Source organism: Odocoileus virginianus, chromosome 12 (genome assembly GCF_023699985.2).
Source record: "Odocoileus virginianus isolate 20LAN1187 ecotype Illinois chromosome 12, Ovbor_1.2, whole genome shotgun sequence".
NCBI lineage: Eukaryota > Metazoa > Chordata > Mammalia > Artiodactyla > Cervidae > Odocoileus > Odocoileus virginianus.
The window spans coordinates 45,740,375-45,764,781 of NC_069685.1; the positions used below are offsets into that span (position 1 = coordinate 45,740,375).

A 24,407-nucleotide genomic window follows, 5' to 3' on the forward strand; every position below is an offset into this window, starting at 1 on the left:
TCTTTAGTATAGTTTTCTTTGGATGTCTCATCTAACCACTTCACAACATTCATTTCCACCTTATTGGTCAGAATTGACAAGGTTTATCTGCAAGAGAAAAAAAAAAGTTTTCCACTTAGTTAAGGATCAGTGTGGTTCAATTTTATTATAGTCACACTCATTTCGAGAGACAATGTCTCACACTGTTATTGGATGCTCAGAGACACATCATGTTCTGACATGTATTCCTCATCAATGGGCAGTAAGCAGAGACGCTTCTCTCTGAGAGGAGGCTGTCATTAGGTTCAGGTGCAGAGGCAGGGCAGCATTCATAGAGGAGCTGTTCCTTTCATAAAAACCATCCGTCCCCTTGGTTAGATGCTCGATTCACCAAAGGGAACTATCAAGGATTTCCTGGTTGTAAAAAATATTGATCATTGAAATGTGGAACAAACAGAAATTTCTTTATTATTCATTAAAGATGAGGATGTGGAAGGTTGATGTAGTGAATGATTGTGAGTAAAGTGATTGGATAAGGATTAGGTCTGCTTTATGTGAAGGAATGCACAAAGTTTTTGGGGCACTGATGATTTGCCAATTAGGAATTCTGGTCAGTGGAAGATAACAGAGATATCTCCCAATGTAGCAGTTTATTTTTCTCTCACGTATTATGGAGTCCAAAGGTAGGTAGTAGGGCTAGTGCAGTGGAATATTACTGCTACCAGTATCCACACACATCCTGTTTTTCTCTTTCTCTTTTGGCTTGTAGTCTCAAGATTACCTCACTATCACAAGATGGCTTCTGGACACCAGCCATCACTGCAGTATTCCAGACAGGAAAAGGGAGAAAGTGAGAAAAGCCAAAGAACAACTGTGAGTTGAGTCAGCTCTTCACTATAATTTTCTTTGGATGTCTCACCTAACAACTTCACAACATTCATTTCCATCTTTTTGGTCAAAATTGACAATGTCTACCTGCAAGAGAAATCACTACAGGTGATTTCTGTTTGTCTGTAAGTTTATTTAGATATTCTTGTTCCACTCCCTCAAACTCAGGACACTTTCAGTGAGGAAGAAAGAGTGATATTAGAAATATCTGATTTTAAGATCAGCCTGCAGAATTTAATGCATATCAGGGTTGTATGGACCATTTACAAATATCATCACACCTGAAGTCTACTTATTCTATTTCTTAGTGTTTATCTATAAGCTGACACTGTTTTAGTTAAATCCATTTATTTAAAAGGGGGCATCTTATTGAAGTGGAAAAAACAGCCATGTTTTGCCATAAAAATAATATGATAACGATGAATAAATTTATAAGATTCTAGCTATAGAGTCATATTGTCAAAATTCTGAACATGAATCTCCATTTCTTAAACAGGAGATAAAGTGTTAAAAATTGCTGTCACCCAAAAGACTATTTCTCCACATCACACGAAAGCTCAAGGGGTTTGCCAATGGGGGAATGATTCCTCTTAATGTTATTTCCTGTCAGGACTGGTGCCACAGTGAAATCACCTTGCTTTCCAGACAAAGCACATCTGCTGTCTTAGCATCATTGATTTTTATTTAAATTTCCAAGAATTTTATTTAAAGATGAGAAATGCAGCTCATGTAGGTTTTGCAGAGCTTTTTAGAAAAATACTGTTGATTTTATTTAAATATTTGTTTTTGGCTGTGTTAGGTCTTAGCGGCGGCAGGCAGGATCTTCAGTTGCATCTTGCAACAGTCGCTGTGGGACATAGGCTCAGTTGCTGCGTAGCATGTGGTATCTTTGTGCCCTGACCAGCAATTGAACCCATTTACCCGGCATTGGAAGGTGGATTCTTAACTACAGGACCACCAGGGAAGTCCTGGATCTGTAGGTTTTTCTCAGAGGAGGGTCTAAGACACAAGTCACCTATCTTCTAAGTTCAAGATCATTACAGTGCCTCTCATCACCTCTTATCAACACCAATATACTGGAGAATTCTGAAGTCCCAAAATACAGATTACTTTGTAGAAACAACATGTGGATTTGACCACCAGCTATGCGACCATCACTGTGAAAGATAATGAGCAAACATCGGTTTTTAAAGCAGCATGATATCCACCCTTGTGGAGTGCAAACCCTCCATACAACTACCTCCTAATGACCCATTTGTTAGAAAACAGAACAACAAAATAAACTCCAGTGTAGGAAAATGCCTGTGACTCACTTCAAATGCAATAAAAGCCCACTGATTTCTGAGAATGGGTCCTGTGGGTGGAGATTCGCAGTTCTCTGTTAAAAAGAATCTTTCTGTCCATCTTCAGGCTGCAGTCCATGGGGTAGCAAAGAGGCAGACACAACTGGCACACACACACACACACACACAACACACACATTTGTTCTTTTGACTCAGTCTTTCCATAATGAAAGCACGTTATTTCTCTTCTCTAGAAATGACAACATTTAATTGAGCTGGCAGAGGATAATCAGTAATACAGAGAGTTAAAAGGAATTCTCAACGCTTCATTTCTGCCTATAGAAAAAAAAAAGATGCATCTTTAAGTCAGACTTGATGATCATTTTGTTATATTGCAAAACACATTTCTGAGAGTCTATTTAGGGTTTTGAGAAAGCCCATGAAATATTAAAATTCAGCCAGGCTTGTGAGCATCTAGCATGGATGCTGGACTGAATTTTGTACCGAAACTCTCATTAAGTTAATGGGAACCATGCCTTTACAGTAGCTAGGGAGTCTGGCTTCCTGTTAAGGGGAAAGGTTATAAATATATTTTCCTATCATTTTTTCCTTCTTGAATTCATAAATCAAAGCTGAGGTTTAAAACTTGACAAAGCCGCCCCATGAGTGGGGGTGGAAATAGTTCATGTTTTAGACTGATAACCATCTTTAATAGGTGGGAATCATATGTGGGCTATGCCTTATAGTCAGTTATCTGAGTGTATACTTCTTAGCCTCCAGGAACAGGCATGAGTCAATGTCTTAAGTAGGAAAGACGGCCCCTCCAGATTTGAGTTCTGAGGATTGTGAAAAATATTCAGAACCAGCCACTTCCAGCCCCATCAAGCGGAACTCAACAGTGTAAGGAGAATTCATCTGGAACAACTGCATGTAGATCAAATCCAAAATCAATCCCCCAATACAGAGCTTTTAATCTGCTATCCAGAGGGTGTATCTGCTCTCTGAGACCTGTTTTAATCTGCTGGCCTCATGCAGTGTTGACCTGCAAGATGCCAAGAAAAAGTGACTTGCTTGCCACATTGAAAAAAAATGAATATATCTGATAACAAATGCTGGAGAGTGTGGAGGAAGGGGGACCCATCTATGCTGTTGGTGGGAATGTAAACTGGTGCAGCTACTGTGGAAAAGAGGAAAGAGTTTCCTCAAAAATCTAAAAACAGACTTGCTGTATGATTCAACAGTCCCACTTCTGGCCATATATCCAGACAAACCTAGAATTTATGCAAAAATTTATGCAAAAAATATGCAAGCACACCTATGTTCATAGCAGCGCTGTTCACAATAGCCAAGGCGTGGAAGCAACCTAAATGTCCATTGACAGATGAATGGAGAAAGAAGACATGGTATGCATATGCAATTAAATACTGCTGCTGCTTCTGCTAAGTCGCTTCAGTCGTGTCCGACTCTGTGCGACCCCACAGACAGCAGCCCATCAGGCTCCTCTGTCCCTGAGATTCTCCAGGCAAGAATACTGGAGTGGGTTGCCATTTCCTTCTCTGAATTAAATACTATTCAGCCATAAAAAAGAATGAAATAATGTCATTTGTAGCAACATGGATGCAACCAGAGATTATCTTACTGAGTGAAGTTGTCAGATAGAAATACTATATGATATCATTGATATGTGGAATCTAAAATATGACAAAAATGAACTTATCTACAAAACAGAAATGAACTCGCAGACATAGAGAAGAGAATTGTTGCCAAGGGAAGTGGGTGAGGCAGGGATGAAGTGGGAGTTTAGGGTTAGCAGATGCAAACTGATATATATATATAGGATGGATAAGCAGCAAGGTCCTAGTATACACACAAGGAACAACATTAAATATCCTGGGATGAACCATAATGGAAAAGACCCAGAGGGATGGGATAGGGAGAGAGGTGGGAGGGGGGTTCAGGATGGGGAACACATGTAAATCCATGGCTGATTCGTGTCAATGTATGGCAAAAACCACTACAATATTATAAAGTAATTAGCCTCCAACTAATAAAAATAAATGGAAAAAAAGAGAAAAATAGTATTTATATAGATATAACTGAATCACTTTGCTGAACATCATAAAACTAATATAAATTTAAAAATAAAGGTATTTGGCATCAAATTCCAGATTTCTGTGACTCCACTGGTAAATCTGCGAAATCGAGGATCCCATTTCATCAGAGTAGCAACCTTAGACTGGTGTCTTCACTTCCTGAGGCTGCCACAACAAATTCCCCAAACCTTGATGGCTTAAAACAGTAGAAATTTATTCTCTCACAGCTCTGGAGGCCAGACTCTGAAGTCAAGGCGCCTGTAAGATCAAGCTCCCTGCAAAGGTTCCAGGAGGGAATCCCAGTGCGGCTTCTAGCTCCTAGTGGCAGGAAGGCTTTCCCGGACTGTCTGCGTCACTCGGATCTCTTTCTCTGTTTTCACATAGTCTTCTTTCCCGTGTCTCCACCTCTCAGATCTCCTCCAGTTGTAAGGAGACCACTTGTTGGATCTAGGGTCCACTCTAAATATTGAGAGCCTTTTGAAAACGTTTAAATTTATATTAGAATATAGCTGATGAACAATGTAGCATTAGTTCTGGTTGTACAACAAAGGGATTCAGTTATACCTATATATGTATCTATTCTTCCTCAAATTCTTTTCCCAACTAGGTTGGTACGTAATATCAGCAGAGTTCCCTGTGCTATGCAGCAGGTCCTTGTTGGTTATCCGTATTTTTTATTTTTTTAATTTTTAACACTTTTTATTTTGTATTGGGGTATAGCTGATTAACAATGTTGTGATAGTTTCAGGTGACTAGGGAAGGAATACAGCCACTCAAATACATGTATATATTCTCCCCCAAGGACTTCCCAAGTGGTGCTAGTAGTAAAGAATCCACCTGCCAATGCAGGAGAAATAGGAGATGAGGATCTGATCCCTGGATCGGGAAGACCCCCTGGAGGAGGAAATGGCAATCCTCCAGTATTCTTGCCTGGAGAAACCCATGGCCAGAGGAGCCTGGTGGGCTACAGTCCATGGGGTTGCAAAGAGTCGGACACGACTGAAGCGATTTAGCAGGCAGGCATTCTTCCCCATACTCACCTCCCATCCAGGCTGCCTCATAACACTGAGCAGATTTCCATGTTCTGTATAGTAGGTCCCTGCTGTTTATCCATTTAAAATATAGCAATGTTTGCCTGTCAATCACAAACTCCCTAACTATCCCTCCCTGCCACCCTTCCCCTGTGGTAGCCATAAGTTCATTCTGAGAGCTTTAATGTAGTTTTACCTGCTAAAGTCCTATTTTCAAAGAAGCTTCACAGAGACCAGGTGTTAGGAGTTGGACTTATTTTTCAGAAGGTCACTATTTAAGCTACTGCAATAGAATTTGGGTCTCCAGCACCTCATAGTCACTAGCATCCTTTTCTGTCTTACATCTGACCACATTTACCTTGCCTACCTGCTCTATGCATACATCTGAGTTTTCAAGACCTGATTCCAAAGCATCTCAGAGTGCATGGTTCTGGACTGTCAAAATTTTTAAAATGTTCTAGACAAAGCTTAAAAGGAAAAGGAGACTTTATACAAAGCTACTGTAACAGAGAAAAGATACCAGAACTCATTCAGAGCTCAACTTCATCAAAACAAAGGGTGGGAGAGTTTTTAAGAGCAGAGGAAAGGGGCTCTTAGGTCACCTGGGTGTGTTAATTGGTTTTACACAGGGAAATGTGGACTTTTAAAATATCTTCATGATAGGAGGGAGTTTCACAGCTTGGAGCAAGGCTCCAACTAAAGTTGGGCTTCTTCCCTCCCATGGAGACTGAGCTCTGTCTTCTTTGATTAGTTTTCAAAGAGCTGACTCCTAGGTCCAGGAAAAATACATTCCAAGGATGAAAAAAATGAAAAGAGGCTTTTAAAAAGATTTACATCTCAAAGTAGTAGAGAAAGAATTTCCAATTACAAATTTTCTAGAGCAAATGCAACAAAAAAAGAGATATCCAGGGCCATGATGTAGGAAGAGCCTATGTCATGGTCAATCAGAGGGAAATATTAAGATTATCTTGGTCAGAGTTGATCGATCTTACTGGCCGCTGACATTACATTTATTCAATTAGATGATTTCTAATTTCTGGGGCTTCCCTTTTTTTTGGTGGGATCCAACATTTTCCTGTCAATGGTTGTTCAGCAGCTAGTTGAGATTTTGGTTTTTTTCACAGGAGAAGATGGGTGCACATCCTTCTACTCTGCCATTTTGGGGCTTCCTTGGTGGCTCAGTGATAAAGAATTTGCCTGCAATGCAGGAGACCCAGTGTTGATCCCTGGGTCAGAAAGATCCCCTAGAGAAGGAAATGGCAACCTGCTTCAGTATTCTTGTCTGGAGAATTCCATGGACAAAGGAGCCTGGAGGGCTCCAATTCATGGTTGCAAAGAGTCAGATGTGACTGAGTGAGTAACACTTTCACTTTTCACTTTCTAACTGCAAGTTTCAGGACCCTTCTGAGTCTCATTTCCTTCATCTGTAAAATAGAACAGTAAGGCTACTTAACTCATAGGGTTGCTAGCAGGAGGACTTAAGATCTCATACAGCTAAAATACTGTGGGGACATGGAAATATGTACACACAGCATTCAGATGCCCCCTGCTGCATTTCAACAGGACAGACAGCTCTATTCCCTTTTTACTTGGCCTCCTTTGATGATGGGAAGGGTTGCATAACTCAATTCAGGTCAATAAAACACAAGTATGAGTCTCTGTGGGGCATTTATTGGCAAGCTTTTGTTTTTGAATGAAAGGAGATACATGATTGGCATCATCTCTTCTAGCTCTTTTTGCTTTGATTAGGATGTGATGGCTGGAGATGCAGCAGTCATCATGCAACCCTGTGGAAAAAAACAAAAGCTTGCAAGGGATTTATTTCTTTTAACTGCCCAACTAATTCCTACAATCTCTAGACATTTTATTATGTGAGATACCAATCACTAAGTTGTAAGCCACTATGGTCAATTTTACTGTCACTTGTGGATAAACTCAATTTTGTTTGGTAGAAAATATCACAGTGGTTTTCACATTTCACAATGGGTTATACCTTGTTATGCACACATCTGTTCTTTCTATCATATTGAAAGTTCTCGGACAGACATAACTCTTATTTACTTCTGTATACTTCAGAGTCCAAAGGAGAAAGAGTTTCTAGAGTATAGCTGAAAAGAAAGGCTTAAGAATATTGACATCTTGTTATAAATAATTTCAGACATAGAAAAAAAAGAATATTGATAGTTATCCCTAAATTGAATTTTATAAAAACATTCATAAGCATTCACAGCACCTGATTCTGAGAATTAAAGAATTAAACAACCCTCAAGAAGATTACAGATTTCTGGGAAGAAAAATGAATTTCTCTAATAAAACAAGTTTGTTGTAATAGACATATTGCTGAGGACAAGTGCACAGCCACTTACAAAGATGTTTTTGTAATTACTGAATGCTTTCAACTGCAGAAACAGAACTTCTGACTCATCAGGCTTTTACAATAAGGGGTCTTATGTTCTTATCTTCTTAAAAGCCCAAGCACTATGGTAGGAAGTTGGGAGTCCAGCTTTTTTCTCCTTTCACTAGAAGCAAGATGGTGCCAGAAGTTCTGGGTGCCATGATCAGACATGAAAATCTCATAAAGGAAGGAATCAGAAGGCAGTAGAATTTGGATATGTGACCAACGCTTTTCACTACAGATATGAAGTCTACATTCAGTAAAAAATTATGTCATTCATAAAAATTCCAGAATATTTGAGCACACATCCATAGGGATCATTACAGAAAGTACAAATACAGTTCTTTGATTAGTATGTCAGAGTCTTTCGAAACTGACATTTCAATTCATAAGAGTGTGTGTGTGTGAGACCAGGCACCAAAGATGGCTGTTCTCTTGCTCTTTGTATATCCCCTCCTTGACCACTGTCTACCTCACCTACACGTTCTCATGAGACTGACCTTCCTACTTACTTACCCGTGGTCCCAGCTAGTGATTGCTCTAATCTTTGGATCAGAACTTCTGCACTCTGAGATCTTATCAAAGGGATTGTGAGGGGCATGCTCCTGTTCTGGTTTCCCTGGCAACTGATGAGCCAACCCTGAGGTCAATTGTCCCTATAACTGGTAAACTCCCCTTCCTCCTGGAAGAGAAAATTGCTGCTCTATGCTGCCTTCTATTTACCACACATTGAGGTGTTGCCCCAGGACCTGCTTCAGACACGTAAGATCCTCCGTCTGTTAAACCACTGATGTCTCTGTTGCCATCTCTGGGCACTTTCTTTGGTCTTGAGGCTCAGGTTTTTGAAGGTGCATCCCAGAGGTGTCTATGTGTGATGTAATGAAGAAATGGAAAGATATTTGGCATTTCTCCACAGATAAAGCCCTTGAAACAAAACCAGGGATGATTTCAGGGAAATTTAGCTCCCTCTGGAAGTCTATGAACATTTCTCCACAACTTTTGGTATTGTTTAGTTGCGAAGTTGTGTCCCACTCTTTTGTGACCCCATGGACTGTAGCCCGCCAGGCTCCTCTGTCCATGGGATGTCCCAGACGTGGAAACTAGAGCAGGTTGCCATTTCCCTCTCCAGGGGATCTTCCTGGACCCAGGGATTGATCTCACATCTCCTGCATTGCAGGTGGATTCTTCACCACTGTCACCACTGGGGAAGCCCGTAATATTTATTCAGTAGCATTTGTTGATTTCTCACTATGTGCCAAGCACATATCTTCATTTTAAATTGGAAATGTAAAGACTCTCACTGCTAACCATTTCCTCTATGGGAAGAGTTGAAAAATTCATGTCAACTGAAAATACCACCTCCTCAAATCCACAGCTAATTGCTATAGCCTTATCATCTGCATTTCAGTAGCAGTCACAAAACTAGAGAAATACACTTCAGTATGAACCAGTACAAACATTTCAAATACATTTGCTCTGAGGGAGGAACTCTTTGTAAGTAAAGATTGAGTTACTGAAGAGCCAGTGTATGGGGGAAAGCTGAGTATTCAGAGTTCATGAAATTAAGAAGAATTGATTATACTGAATTGAGAGGAAGATGGGGAAAAAAATACATTTAGTTCAGACCAGTTCTTCTAGACAAAATTATAAGACATAAGATGTCCGATTTCCCAAGGGGCCCTCCCCCACACCCACATCTAGCACATCTTCAGGAGGCTTTGTTTATATAGAATTCCATGTGAATGGAGTTACAGAGATGTGAGTGACGCTCTTCTGGTCTTTCCTCTTTCGTCTTCACATCCTAAGCTGGAAGTACCAGATCCCAAATTCACAGCCCTGAGCTGGAAGTACAAGGAGCCTGGAAACTGCACATCATTAGATTTTACGTTGGTTCTAATCAGATCCTGTTATAGCCATCCCAGAGACTGGGCTCCAGGAATCAAGCTTTGCCTTGGGCTCCTTCAGTTGCTATGTGGTCCCATGGGCTTAACCAAAAATCATGATTGTTTATCCTCCTTATCTGAGGTCCAGTTCTGCCTGCTCCTTCCTGATGCTCTCATGTTTTGCCAGCAGGGAAAGACAGTGACCTCAGTGTTCAAGGAGCAGGAAGCAGGCATTGTATAAATGGCCCGAACTGCAAATTGAGTTGCTGATTTCTGTCCTACTCTGCCTCTACCGCTCCATCTGAATTTAATTAAATCCAAGTTTCACTCTGTTCTAATGGGGGGATAGTTCTAGAAATTTTTAAAATTTCAAGAAAATATATGGGGCCATCTTCACTAGTATTTTGAATAAGTGGACTAAAGAAAAACTTCAACCCATTCTATCTTGGAGTATATTTCAAGAGAGCATGTGTTATTTCAGGGGCTGGGACTCTAGGTCCTTTCCCGGGTACCAGAGCCCAACGTTCACAGCTGGACAAGTCACAATAACACAGGCCACTTCTATTAACATCTGCCAAAGAGGAACAATTCAGACAGAGACTGTGGTTGGCTCCATTTATTTTTTGCTGAAATATTTATGCAACTTTAATTTATACACAAATGAACCTCTTTCCTCCTGGCCCCTAGGTGTCCTACCAAGGCCACCATTTTGCCACTGCTGCCTGGAATTTCTGGTTGGAAAATGAGTCCTTCCATAATTAAATTATTCCAGTCAATTCAAAGGCCCCTCCTCCCACCAGGATAATGTTCCTATTGCTTTTCAGAATTCACATTGATGCTGCATATAAAAGCACTGTTATCTCAGTAATAGCTCTGTATTCTGTGTCCAACCACTAAATCTAAAGTATGCCCTTTTCAAATAAACCTGTGATTGTAACCTGTAGGCTTCATGACTTATGCTTCTGAGTCTTTCAGATAAAATATTTCTCCCAGAGCTAACTGTTTAGTGCAAATGAGTCATTTAAAACATTAGTTGTTTTCTACTCTTCAAGTGACAGAGCAGTCATAAATTTGTAGGAGATAATTTTCTGAGTGATCAGTAAGGAGGGCTAGAAGCCTGCTTGAAAGTGAAAGTGCTTAGTTGTGTCCGACTCTTTGTGATCCCATAGACTATACAGTCCTTGGAATTCTCCAGGCCAGAATACTGGAGTGCGTAGCCTTTCCCTTCTCCAGGGGATCTTCCAAACCCAGGAATCAAACTGGGATCTCCTGCATTGCAGGCAGATTCTTTATCAACTGAGCTATCAGGAAGCCATGCTTAAATGATTCTTTCTGGGGATATGAAGCAGTAGATAGTATAAGTGATTGCAAGAGCTCTCAGTAACTTCCCAACCTAGAGTACTCTTTCCACCAAACCTATCAGTTTACGAAAGTCTTCATCTCTTACTTCATTTTTCAAAAGTATTAATATAAAAACAGAATATTTAAAAATGTAACATATATGATACTAGAAATACAGAATTTGGAGGTTTAAGAAATATTTTAGAAGAGCTGGTCACAAGGAAAACTTTATGGCTGAATAGTCTATGTCCTAACATCAACAATAAAGTATGTTGCATGTGTTTCAAGTGTTTCCCACTCATTGAAGAGTGTAGCTATCTCTTGAAACCCTGCTTTCCGTTCTTTTGGATATATATCCCAAAGTGGGATCCCTGGCTCATATGCCAGTTCCACATTTAATTTTTGATGAATCCCCATACTGTTTGCATAGCTGTTGCACTATTTTATTTACATTCTCACAAACAGTGTTCAAAGACTCCAATTTCTCCACAACTTTGCTGTCCAGTGTCTGAAGTCTGATGTCTTACAATACTTCTCAACTTATTTCTTAAATAAAACAGATAAGTAAATTTTGCATCTTGTACTTTTAAGCCCTATTCATATATATATTTGGCTGCGCTGGGTCTTGGGTGCTGGGCAAGGCCTTTCTCTAGTTGCTGTGTGCAGACTTTCCATTGCTGTGGCTTTTCTTGTTGCAGAACATGGGTTCTGCACAGGCTCAGTAGTTGGGGCCTACAGGCTTAGTTGCTCCGTGGTATGTGGAATCTTCCCAGACCAGGGATCGAACCTGTGTCCCCTGCATTGCGGATTAACCACTAGACCCCCAGGGAAGTCCAAACACTATTCTGTAAAGTTACTATTTCTCCTTGCACTCTCTAAGAAATTTAAGCAAGGATGATACAGTGGGTTTTGATCCTACTCAACTGAACTCTTCATCTTCAATTTCCTTCTTTTTCAAAAAGGAATCAATATCTTCTTTACCACAAATTTATCATACAGGGCTAAAATGGAATTAAATGCATGGAAACAGTTTGATAATTGTTTAGTGTTATCAACATGCCAGTTGCTGTCACTATTTTTGTTCAGGTTGTTTTTACGAGGATTATCACTCTTCCTCACTCTGGCCTGGAACCAAAACAAAAAGGCACTAAGCAGTTCTTGCGGATTGGAAAAATGAGAAATATTTATGCCAGTTATATTTGTCCTGTTAGCATTTCTTGGCAGTGGGGTATGTGACTATATTGGGAATATCTGCTCAGTTTGTTCTTACTAGTTGCACATATAATATAGATGGTTCAGAGACTGTTTTTCTTGAAGTTGGATGATTTCTAATCACTGCCCACATCTCTTTACCCCAGTACCAATCTGAAAGCTGGAAGCTGATCTTTTCGTAATGGATTAACTGGACTCCCATGTCGGCTGGTTTTTGGTTAGATTTTTGAATGGGAGGCTAGAGAAAGAAATGACAATCCACTCCAGTATTCTTGCCTGGGAAATCTCATGGACAGAGGAGCCAGGCGGGCTACAGTCCTTAGGGTCACCAAGAGTTGGACCCAACTTAACGATGGAATAGCAGCAATGGGAGGCACTGGGGTTTCGGGGTTAAGATATGAGAAAGGTCAAGGGATTTATGGCTCACATTCTCTCCCTACTCTTCCATGATTTAGCATCATATGGGTTGCTTTCACAGAAACTACAATTCCCACTGGATGAGCGCTTCTCAAGTGCTTCTCATTGCCACCGCTCTCCCTACTCTGCAAACTGCCCCCTCCTCCTGGCCCTCTGGTTGGGCGGAAGGTAGGGAGTGGTGTCACGGCTTTCATCTGATGCTAGGTCCTGGATGTGGGGCCATCCTCAGCCTACTTACCCTGACCAAGCCATTTAAATGCTACTTTTATTAAGTCCTGTCCTTTTTTGAGTCACAAAGAGTCAGACATGACTGAGTTACTAAGTACATCTTATTTTAAGAGTGCCATGTATTTTCTATGAAGACTTTAATACAACAATAATAACAATACAGTGATGATAGCCAACTCTTACCCTGTGTTTTCTATACTCCAGGTCCTGTTCTGTGTGTGCTCCCAAAGTCTGGTCAACCTTGCCCTTTCAGTGACCTAAGAGATAAGGATTGAAATGGTGTACAAGCCCCAGAGTCCTTGTCTTTTGAAGAAAATTGATGACCCAAGAGTTAATGATTGAGAAATGTAGAAACAAAGAATGGCTGTTGGGCTGGGGAACTATTAACAATTTAGACTTTAATTCTGCCCCATAGCAGCATCACCAAACTCCCAGTTCCCTGAAAGATACAGATAAAGGCCTGACACACATTCCTAAGGTTTTTTTTTTTTTTTTTTTCTTTTTACAAGAAGCAGACCCCTGCCTCCAGATGTAAACTGCTGACCATAAGAACACAGACCCTAGACTGGCTAAAACCAGAAAGCTGACATTTGAAACTTCACCTTGATGCCAGCCAATCCTAGAACTGCCCAGGAGCTGACCACACCCTGCTCATCGAGCATTATAAAACTCCTCACTACGCCCTCCAGGCAATTCACACAGTCTTAAGGGCATTAGCCCGCTGTGGCCCCCTTTGCCTGGCAAAGCAACAAAGGCTACTCTTTCCTACTTCATCCAAAACTCTGTCTCCACATTTCTGTTTGGCACTGGTGAACACAGGCTGAGTTTCATCAGCAATATTGCTATCGTTGCCATTCCCACCTTGCAGATAAACAGATGCGCAGAGAGGGCAACTGATTTCACCAAGGTCACACAGCGAGCAAGCAGCAGAGCCAGGACTTAACCCTTGATGGCCGGGTGTTGGGGTCCAGGCTTCAACCTATGGCTACAGGCAGTGCAGCCAGCCAGGCTGCCTCCGAGTTCTGAAATGAGGGCAACTCAGGCTGGTGACTTTTCTTATCCAAGTATTGGTGGTGGGATGTATCCCACGATTTCGTTTTCTTTAGCCACCACTACTTGTGAATTGTGAGAGTGCCTGTTCAGTGTCACTGGCTGAGATTCTCTGGCTCACACAGTGAGACTTTCGATTAATCTACTAAAAAGCTCTTCGGGCCACCAATGTCCACGTGCTTGTTACTGCATGATGACTGCCCTGCTCCAGTGTTCTCTTTCCCAGACAATATGAAACCAGGCAGGAGTGAGGATGATTTAGGCACAACTGAGTGCATTACACAAGCACATTTTCACGTTAATGGGAGCCATAAAAGACTTCACAGCCATATTTACACCCAAGCCTTTCCATATTTTAGACTAAAGACAGGGGATCAAAGAAGCTGGAATATATAGCACATTTATTATTTCTCAAAGCTCTCTGCAGCTGCCTGCAGGACGTTGGGGAAAAGACGCAAAAAAAGTTGGAAATAGCTGCTGTTACCAGTTAGACATTTTTATCCTATAAATATGAGACATATATTATATTGTGCAGCAAATCAGATTGATTAAATAGTTTTTTTGGGTATGTGTGTGCTCACACTTTTACAGTTAATAATGACTCTCAATTATTAACGAATATGCAGAGATTTGTCCTAATGCTACATATCTCTTAACTCATTGTATCCCATAAGAATCATAGTAGGTAGGTCCTATCTCGTTCCCATCTTGCAGACAAGGAAAGTGACACACACAAGGATTATTTAACTTGAATACATTTCAGCCACTGGGAGTTGAACACAAGTTTACAGAACAGACTCCAAAATCTGGACCTATAAGCTCAGTTCAGTTCAGTCGCTCAGTCATGTCTGACTCTTTGCGACCCCATGAATTGCAGCACGCCAGGCCTCCCTGTCCATCACCAACTCCCGGAGTTTACTCAAATTCACGTCCATCAAGTCAGTGATGCCATCCAGCCATCTCATCCTCCGTCGTCCCCTTCTCCTCCTGCCCCCAATCCCTCCCAGCATCAGGGTCTTTTCCAATGAGTCAACTCTTTGCATGAGGTGGCCAAAGTATTAGAGTTTCAGTATCAGTCCTTCCAATGAACACCCAGGACTGATCTCCTTTAAGATGGACTGGTTGGATCTGGACCTAAAGTCACTGTAATATCTCAATCACTGCATTTGCTACTCAGTGTTTCAGCAATTTTGTTTTTCTCCTTGACTTATGAGGAAACCACTGGAGTTGCCAGCCCTAGAAGCTGAATTATGCCCTGAACCCTTATCTGCCCCAATACAGATCCTTATGCTTTCATGGGTGAGCAGCAGCTGGATCTCAACATCAGTGACCCAACCAGGAGCAAAAGGACCAGCAGGTGTCAGGAGTAGCTCATGGCAATTTTGGTCCCAGGCTCTCTAAAAGGGTCTGAAGTCAGCAGATTGAATTCCCCAGGAGACTTACAGCACCCCAGCTGTTACTGGAACCTCTCTTCCCATGGCCAAGTGTCCCTCCCACAGGTTACCCCACAATATGATGGTACCCAGAGCTCTGGAAGGAACAAAACTGAATTCACCAGCATCAAAGATATTTTGTTGCTGTTGTTCAGTTGTTGTGTCTGACTCTTTGTGACCCCATGGACTGCAGCACATCAGGCTTCCCTGTCCTTCACTATCTCTTGGAGTTTGTTCAAACTCATGTCCGTTGAATCCATGATGCCATCCAACCATCTCATCCTCTGTTGCTCCCTACTCCTCCTGTCCTCAATCTTTCCCAGCATCAGGGTCTTTTTCAAAGACATAACCTACCTGAGTAATGGTAATACATTAGAGAGACTTCATCATGACTAACAATAATTGGGTTGACCCAAAAGTTCAAGGTTTCCTATAACATTGTATGGAAAAACCCAAATGAGCATTTTGCCCAATCCAATATACAGGTAGTTTTGCACAATTGTGAATACTCAGGTTCTGGAGTCAGGCTGCCTGAGCCTGACTGTAATTCTGATAGTATCAGTATTATTACCTAAATTTTACTAAGGGTAAACTGTGCATAGAACTCTGCATACACTTAGTTTTCTTGTAAAACACCTCTTTGAGGCCAATACCAGCATAGTACTTATTTTACAGGGGAGAAAACTGAAGCAAAAACAAATGATATACACACTGACCTGGTTAACTCAAGTAGCCAATGGCAGAGCTGCAGTTTGAGCCCCAAACCGTCTGTTCAAAGCCTGAACTTCGGGGTCCTGTACCCCAGTGCCCGTCATTGAAGGTGGGTTTGATGAATGAAAGAATGACTGAATGATTAATAATTACATCTGCCCTTTCCTGGAAGCCAAGAACTTAACGGGCGTCACAGCTCTGATAGGCAGATCAAATCATGCCCTTAAATAGATGAGGCCATGGAGCTTGGGACATTGACCTTGGCCAGAGCCAGGTATCAGCAACTAGACCTCGGAGCCCAAATTTTCCTGAAAGAGGCAAAAGAGAGAAGCTACTTCTTGACTCAGGGACCCCCTTGAGTTTCTTCCAGATGCTCATGAAGAACAAGATCCACAGAAATTCAACCCCAGAGTGACAGTCTAAAACCATAGCAGTGAGATGATGGGAATGACGGGTTAAAGGCAACCACACAGAATCCAGGGAAGGATACAGAATGTACTCGACCACATCAGCAATCATTAGGGAATGTACCCAGGAGGGATGGGCATGACACAGGCTGCCTCTGACTACACCAGGACTCTGAAGGGGGCAACACAGCTGCCTTCCATGAACAGGAAAAGCATGTACAATAGTGTCCAAGGGAGGGATGAGAGGGAGCTAAAAGTGGGGAAAGAGATAGAAAGGGATCTGTGTCATCAGAGCCTATCTGGAAAAGGAAAGTTAATGTTTCAAGACTCAAACCACTGTTTCTGTGCTTTATGTCTGTGTGGTCCTGCAAAAGGGAAAAATACAAATCTGCCTCTCTACTGGACCTGTTTCTTTTCCTTTAACCTTTGTGTTTTATTGCTTTTTCTACAAGCTAATCACTAAAGGGATGTTGTTGTTTAGTCACTAAGTCGGGTCTGACTCTCCTGTGACCCCGTGGACTGTAGCCCGCCAGGCTCCTTGGTCCATGAGATTCTCCAGGCAAGAATACTGGAGTGAGTTGCCATTTCCTCCTCCAGGGGGTCTTCCACACCCAGGGATAGAACCCCTGTCTCCTGCATTGGCAGGCAGATTCTTTACTTCTGAGCCACCAGGAGAGCCCAAAGGAATGTTGCCTGTGAGCTTAAATTATACATAATGGCCCATCGCCGGGAACCCTGCCTCCCAGGTAACAAGCTTTAAACTAAAATATCTTTGTTTAGCTCAGGGGAACTATCCTGGGCAGGGCCACCTGTGAATGACTGCAGGAAGGAAGAAATGAACACATTTCATCCAGAGGCTGATGGGAACCAGGAAGTGTTTGACTTTGCTCCCCCACTTTTGGCATAAAAGAAGCCTGCATTCTAACTCAGGGAAGATGATTCCTGAGTTAGTCCCAACCCCTGGGCTGGGAACATTCCCTAGTGAAGGAAGTGGCTAGTCTGGCATCTTCTTCATCCACTGGCTTTCTGAATAAAAGTCTCTGTTCCTTGCCCCAGGACCTTATCCCTCTGTTTACTGGCCTGTTCCCTGGCAAGCAGTGTGAGCTCCGGCTTGGTAACAGTCCCCTCATGCTGAATCCATCTCTATTTCCAAAGGGTGAATGGCTTCTAAAGGAAGGTAACACCCGGGGCTTTCCAGCAGGTAGAAAGATAATGACATTGATGTTTCTCTTGTTAGCCTAATATTATCTCTGTGCAGATTTTAACCCAGAAGGCACTTGTTCCAGGGGCCCAAGCCCAACAAAAGAAAAGCTTCGCAGTTAAAGTCTTAGCTGAGGAAAATGAAAATAGGCTAAGGAGCCTTTTTTCTCTGGGCTCTTGAAATTGGAAAGACTGACAATGAACTCCGAAATGGTGCTTTCACCACTTGTACCATTTTCAAAAGCATAGTTACTTTGTCGGTAATGACACTCCACCGGCAAACTGTAAGCGTGTGTCTCATTTTGTTCCATAATAGGAAATCAAAGGCATACTTAAAGTAGCTTAGAAATATGGATACATACTTCAGGAGCCCTAAGTGGCCAGAAATAAATAGAATCACTATTTCTCACACTTTTTGCCCAAGAATGAAGAATGCTCATTGTTCCTTGTTGGAAGATATTAATCATTTATTTAGTGGCTTTAAATGTGCTAAAAGCATTCTTTTAATAGACATATATTAAGCATCTTCTATGTGTCAGGGATGGTACCATGGTTTGTGATGCAGAGGGGATATAATTTCATTTTCCATTCTCAAGCAGACAATGATCCTCTGCGAAGTGGCAGGCCAGGGAGGGGTGAACTTGTGTTTTATAGGTGGGGTGTTTACCTTCTGGTTGCATTCATGATTTGCCACTGAAACAAATGATCATAAATCTAACTTTAAAGGAACATAATATTTAATTTTTTTTTTTTTTTTTTTTTTAGTTCTACAAGTCAAAGGTAAATGGATTGAACTGGGATAAAATCAAGTTGTTGTCAGGGTTGTGTGTCTTCTAGAATCTCTGAGAAGAATGTGTCTCCTTGGTCTTTTCAGCTTCTAGAAGTTGCCTGCCACCCTTGGCTTACAGTTACATCACTGATCTCAGCTTCCATCACACCTTCTTCTTTGACTCTGACCCTCCTAACTTTTACTCCTAAGGATGCTGTGATTGCATTGGGCCACCTGGATAATGCCGGACCACTTCCCCATCTTGAGATCTGTAGCTGAATCATACCTTGAAGAGTCCCTTTTTCCATGTACGGTGACATATTCATAGGCTCTGGGGGCTAGAACACAGATATCCTTAATGAGGGGCAATTACTCTGCTTACCACAATGATCAACTCTTAAATACCCAAAGCTTTACCTTATAAACTGTATATCCCTCTGATTAAAGTTTGGACTTTGCTTAGTGAAAGTACTAACATCGGTTCATGGTGTGAGTGTGCTCAGTGGCTCAGTCGTGTCTGACTCTTTTCGACCCTCTGAACCGTAGCTCACCAGCCTCCTCTGTCCATGGGATTCTCCAGCCGAGAATACTGGAGTGCATTGCCATTCCCTTCTCCAAGGGGTCTTCCTGACTCAGATCGACCTCACATCTCCTGTATTGGCAGGTGGACCATTTACCATTGAGTCCCCAGGGAAGCTCAATATCGGTTCATAAAGGGTAACAAATGCTCCCTACAAAGGTAAAGTGTTAGTCGCTCAGTAGTGTCCAACTCTTTACTACCCCATGGACTGGAGCCCACCAGGCTTCTCTGTTCATGGAATTCTCCAGGCAAGAATACTTGAGTGGGTAGCCATTCTCATCTCCAAGGGGATCTTCCCAACCCAGGGATAATAGGGAGGACGGGGGTGTGTCATCTAGAGGAGCACTCTCTGCTATCTTCACTTTAATTACACAAATCTCAAGCTGTTTTAAAATGAAAAATGTAGGGACTTCCCTGGTGGTCCAGTGGTTAAGAATCTGTCTGCTAGTGCAGGAGACATGAGTTCAACCCCTGGTCCATGAAAATCCCACATGCTGCCGGGCAACTGAGTTCTCAAGCCACAACTACTGAAGTCCACATGTCTAGAGCCTTGGTTCCACAACAAGAGCAGCCACTGCTATAAGAATCCAGAGCACCGCAACTAGAGAGTAGCCCCCACTCACTGCAACTAGAGAAAACCCACACGCTGCAATGAAGACCCAGCACAGCCAAAAATAAACAAACACATTTAAAACATGTATTAAAAGCAATCATCCCTGATGCCCTGGAAAATGTAGGAAATCAATCAACAGTGGGTCATTCTGGTTGGGAAAAGCTGACGGGAGGTGAGTCCCTGTTGGTCCCCTTATTGGGGTGCATACACCTTCTTTGATTAAATCAAGTCCCCAACTAACCACTTCATCTATCTATGTCACTTCTCTGGTGGCTTTGGAACTTGAAATTGTGAGTCTTTTGTGTGTTTGTTTTTAATTAAGTTCACTTATTTTTAATTGAAGGATAATTGCTTTATAATATTGTGTTGGTTTCTGCCAAACATCAACATGAATCAGCCATAGGTATACCTGTGTCCCCTCCTGCTTGGACCTCCCTCCCTCCCACCCCTTCAGGTTGTTACTGAGCCCTGGTTTGAATTGCTTGAGTCATACAATAAATCCCCATTGGTTATGTATTTTACATATAGTAATGTACATGTTTCCATCTTATTCTCTTCGTACATCCCACCCTCCCCTTCCTCCCACTCTTCCCTCCCCCCACCAGGTCCAGAAGTCCATTCTCTATGTCTGTGTCTCCACTGACTGTGACTCTTGAAAGAAGCAATTATATGGAGAGTTGAGTCATTGCCCCGGTGATCTGCACCAGGTAGGCAGAGACGGGGGGATTCTGAGAGCCACTCTGAAGGAGGACCTTGCCTCGTCTTAGGTTCTAGCCCCTCAGAATCCATCCAGATCAGATGGAAACTCACCAACCAACCAGATGGGCAGGCAGGTGAAGCTTCTGTTCCTCTATGTGCTTTACAGATTGCGGCAATTTCAAACTGTATTCAGTCAGGAGTTTTTTCTTCGCTAGTTGATGTGATTTTTTTTCTGGCTAAGTGCATTTGTTGCCAGGAGCTGACATGCTTCAAGGATTGTTGCATAAGAGCTTGACAAGACATTCTGGTTATTGCGCGGGGGATGAAGGGAAGGGAGTTGTTAATATCTGGGGACCGTGTGCCCATGGCTAAGAATAATGTAAATCCTGGTATTATAACTTTAAGCAGGCTGCTGAGCCATTACAGTATTCAATTATTTTGATGCTGCGAGGCAAATGTTTCTAGGTCTGAAATACTACTCTACTTGACACTGGGCAAATGAGGTGGCATTTTTATGGAGTGATGCCTGTTTGTGAAGGTGGCAACCCATGTCTCTCGTCTGGCCTTTGCCTGCCCTAAGCACCTCCACTGATGTTCTTCGTACTAATATTAGTGGTCATGTTTAGTGTTTTATAAAAGGGAAAAGCTTCCTGGAGAGATGTTGCAAGGTCAAAGAAGACTATCTAAGGAGTGAAGCTCCATTTCCCCTAACTGAATCTCAGAACTGAACAAAGTTACTTTATCTTCCTTCTTGATGACTGGTGATGATGTTGAACAGGGTTTCGTGTGTCTGTTGGCCATCTTCTTTGGAAAGATATCTGTTGAGATCCTCTGCACATTTAAAAACAGTTTGTTGCTTATTTATTTATTTTTGGCTGTGCTGGGTCTTCGTTGCCACGTGGGCTTTTCTCTAGTTGCGGTGAGTGGTGACCACTGTCTAGTTGTGGCGTGTGGGCTTCTCACTGGGCGTCTTCTCTTGTTGTGAAGCAGGGGCTCTGGGGCACGTGTGCTCAGCAGCTGCAACTCCCGGGCTCTAGAGCTCGGACTTGGTAGCTGTGGCTCATGTGCTTAGTTGCCCCGAGGCATGCAGGATCTTCCTGGATCAGGGATGGAATCCATGTCTCCTGCACTGGTAGGATGATTCTTTACCACTGAGCCACCAGGGAAGCCCCTGCCCATTTTTCTCAATTGAGCTTTTTTATGTTTTTGATGTTGAGATATATGAGTTCTTTGTATATTTCAAATGTTAAACCTTTATCAGATATATGATTTGCAAATATTTCTTCCCAATAAGTAGGTTATCTTTTCACTTTGTTGATGGTTTCCTTGGCTGTGCAGAAGACTTTTAGTTTGATATGGCCCCACAAGTGAGGGACCACTGATTTCTTACTCAAAACAGGCATTTAATTCCTCCAAAGCCAATACAGAATGTTGGAGCATTTGACTCTGATTCTCCAGGTGATAAGATTCAGATTGTCACCTTCTCCTCTTGTGGTAATTGACCATAACACTGTCCAAGAAAACCCATGGCTAACAGTCCCTGTTCCAGCCAGGGAAGCTATATCAAATTCTTCACAAACCAGCATGTTCCATTTCTGACATCCAGTGATTAATCTTACCACATCACTAGAAATGCTATCATTGCCAAATTAGAGCATACATGGAGACCTAATTAAATTCATTGATTCAATTTTTGTGTGACTGAGTTATTGACATGGATGTGAATTAACTTATTTGTCTGCAGCCAAAGGCCAGTAACAGAATTTGAAGAAAAATTATGTCTAGATAACACTCAGCATGAGTAAGAGTATGTCTAATTCAGATACTTGCTCACATGATAAAAGGAGATCTCCCAGGGCATAAAAGTCAGTGAAAGTTCTCCACTGGATTAACCCCACCTATGAACAATCTCTTGGAAACACTCTGTCTCAGGGTAATGTTAACTGAAAAAGTAAGAACTAAGAAACTCTTGTAAAAATCTTTTCATGGATGATCCAATTTGGAATTCTAGGAGAGGAATATGTTTTCTGCTATTAAGTCTAAGCATGTCCTCTATTCCAGCCAACAATCTATGTATTAAATGTAACAAATTGAAAAACAATTGGTTGGGACATTATCCTAAGTGGGAGATAAGCCAGTCAGAAAACCAAATACTGTATGATTCTACTGATAGGAGGTCCCTGGAAAAATCAAATTCGGGGAGACAGAATGTAGAAGAGGTTTTTCCAGAGTCTGGAAGAGGGCTGATAGGGAGTTAATGTTCAATGGGGACAGAGTTTTCATTCTGTAAGATGAAAGCAGTTAGGAAATTGGTTGCACAACCATATGAATGTACTTAATGCTACTGAAAGGACAGTTGAAAATGACCAAGGTGGATGGATGATTTTTAGGTTATAGGCATTTTACCATAATTAAAAAGAAAATATAGGGCTTACAACAAACAACCAATAAATCTGGAACCACTAGAAGCTTTTAAGACGAATTATCTTGCACAGGGAATTAAAGGTTTACTGAACAGTGGGAAGGACAGGGCAAGTGAAGTTCCTATTGTTACAGAACCAAACTGGGGGCTGCTTGCCCATGTCGAGGAAAGTCAGTCTACTGACATCAGTTTGTGGTGAAGGAAAGTACAGTATTTACTGCAGGCACCAAGCAAGGAGAATGGGCAGCTCATGCTCAAAGGATCCGAACTCCATGATGGCTTTCAGGGAAGGCTTTTTAAAGACAGTTGAGGGAGAGGGTTGTGGGATGCATAATCAGCTCAAGGACATTCTTCTGATTGGTTGGTGGTGAGGTAATTGGGAGTCAACCAGTCAACTGGTTCCAACCAGTCTGGGGACTACATGCTGGTGATCAGCAGATAGTTAACTTTTTCCACCTTGTTAGGGATCTTAGTTCAAGCAAAACAGCTCAAGGATATGGCTCAAAATACTATCTTTAGTCCTTGAAAAGGAACTAAATACTCTTTCTAGATTTTATTTAATGGATAAACTATTATTATTTTGTCTTCCTTGACTATTTTCCTTTCTTTCTGCATTTTCTCACTTCTCTGATTAAATTTTTTCTTTGGACCTTGGGGAAGGCTTAGGAAGGTAAAACTTTTTTATAAACAAGAGACAAGTCTTTCCCAGGAAAGTCCCACAGGGTCCTGCTTGATTACTTTATGTCACTGCCTACAACACCCAAGTATCTGATTCTCAGGAATAAACCAGAAGATGATGTAGGAACTTCATTCTCATCAGCCATCATTATCCATCTGTTTCTTCACCTACCACCAGAAAACAATGGCTTCTTAGAGCTGAATACTAATCAGAACTCTTCTTCTGGCAGGGAGTCTAGACCATCTTCTGTGGAATTCTAGAGGTACAGAAATAATGCTAAAGGTTACCTATCAGGACCAATCTCCTGCTGGAGTGCTTAAAAAATGTGAAAATTATAGGAACTTCCCCTACAGTTCAGTGATTGAGACTTCACCAGTACACTGCAGGGGACAAGTGTTTGATCCTTGGTCGGGAAACTAAGATCCAACATGCCATGTGGCACAGCCAAAAAAAATAAATAAAAAAACAAAGTGCAAGAATTTCTTTATTTAAAAATGTGAAAATTATGATACAGATCCACACATCTTGAAATTATCACCAAATTTGGAGAACATACAACAGCTGAGGTAGAAAACAATGCTGAATGAGACAGAGAAGATGCTTCACCAGACCCACAGGGGTTCTCTACCTGGGGAAGTAAAGCGCCCTCAAGACTTCTGGAATTGCAGAAGTTGTCAAGTTGTCAGTGGCTGTGCTTAGAGATGTTAACAATCCTGGAGGAGAGGCCCATGAACATAAAGACTTTTTTGGCAAAATGCCCACAGCGGCCCTTTTGAGGAACCCTGGGGGAGGGGAAAGGCTTTATGATTGGGTGGTTTGTGGGAAATGCCATTTGAAGTGAAAAAGACATTTCACTCTGACCTCTTCCCTACAGTGTGGATAAAACTGCTGACATAAAAGACAATTTGGGGGTTAATATGTACTATTTGTTTTTCTCTTTCTAACTTATTTCCCTCTGTATGACAGACTCTAGGTCCATCCACATCTCTACAAATGACCCAATTTCCTTTCTTGTTATGGATGAGTAATAGTCCATTGTATATATGTACCATGTACATTAACACATATATGTGGAATCTAGAACAATGGTACAG

At 41.8% G+C, this 24,407-nt stretch overlaps 2 long non-coding RNA genes across 4 annotated transcripts in view; one reads left to right on the top strand and one right to left on the bottom strand.

Annotated features, from left to right (window-relative positions):
• Nucleotides 1-6,931: 6,931 nt before the first annotated feature.
• Nucleotides 6,932-8,265, bottom strand: LOC110130657 (uncharacterized). 2 transcript variants are annotated; one of them, XR_002311925.2, is made up of 3 exons: nucleotides 8,186-8,265; nucleotides 7,268-7,382; nucleotides 6,932-7,061 (listed from the first exon to the last, which is right to left on the bottom strand). It is a non-coding gene; the product is annotated as an uncharacterized lncRNA (long non-coding RNA). The 2 variants fall into 2 exon arrangements; XR_002311924.2 differs by having other exon boundaries at nucleotides 7,268-7,395; nucleotides 8,186-8,264.
• Nucleotides 8,266-8,302: 37 nt separating this feature from the next.
• The window catches only part of LOC139037706 (uncharacterized), a 51,323-nt gene continuing 35,218 nt past the window's right edge, over nucleotides 8,303-24,407 (top strand). Inside the window, exons 1-3 of one of the 2 annotated variants that reach the window (XR_011490542.1) lie at nucleotides 8,303-8,431; nucleotides 15,909-16,053; nucleotides 18,531-18,795. This is a non-coding gene — a long non-coding RNA (uncharacterized lncRNA). Of the gene's footprint in view, nucleotides 8,432-15,908; nucleotides 16,054-18,530; nucleotides 18,796-24,407 lie in introns of those variants that run through there. The other variant, XR_011490543.1, reaches the window with a different exon arrangement.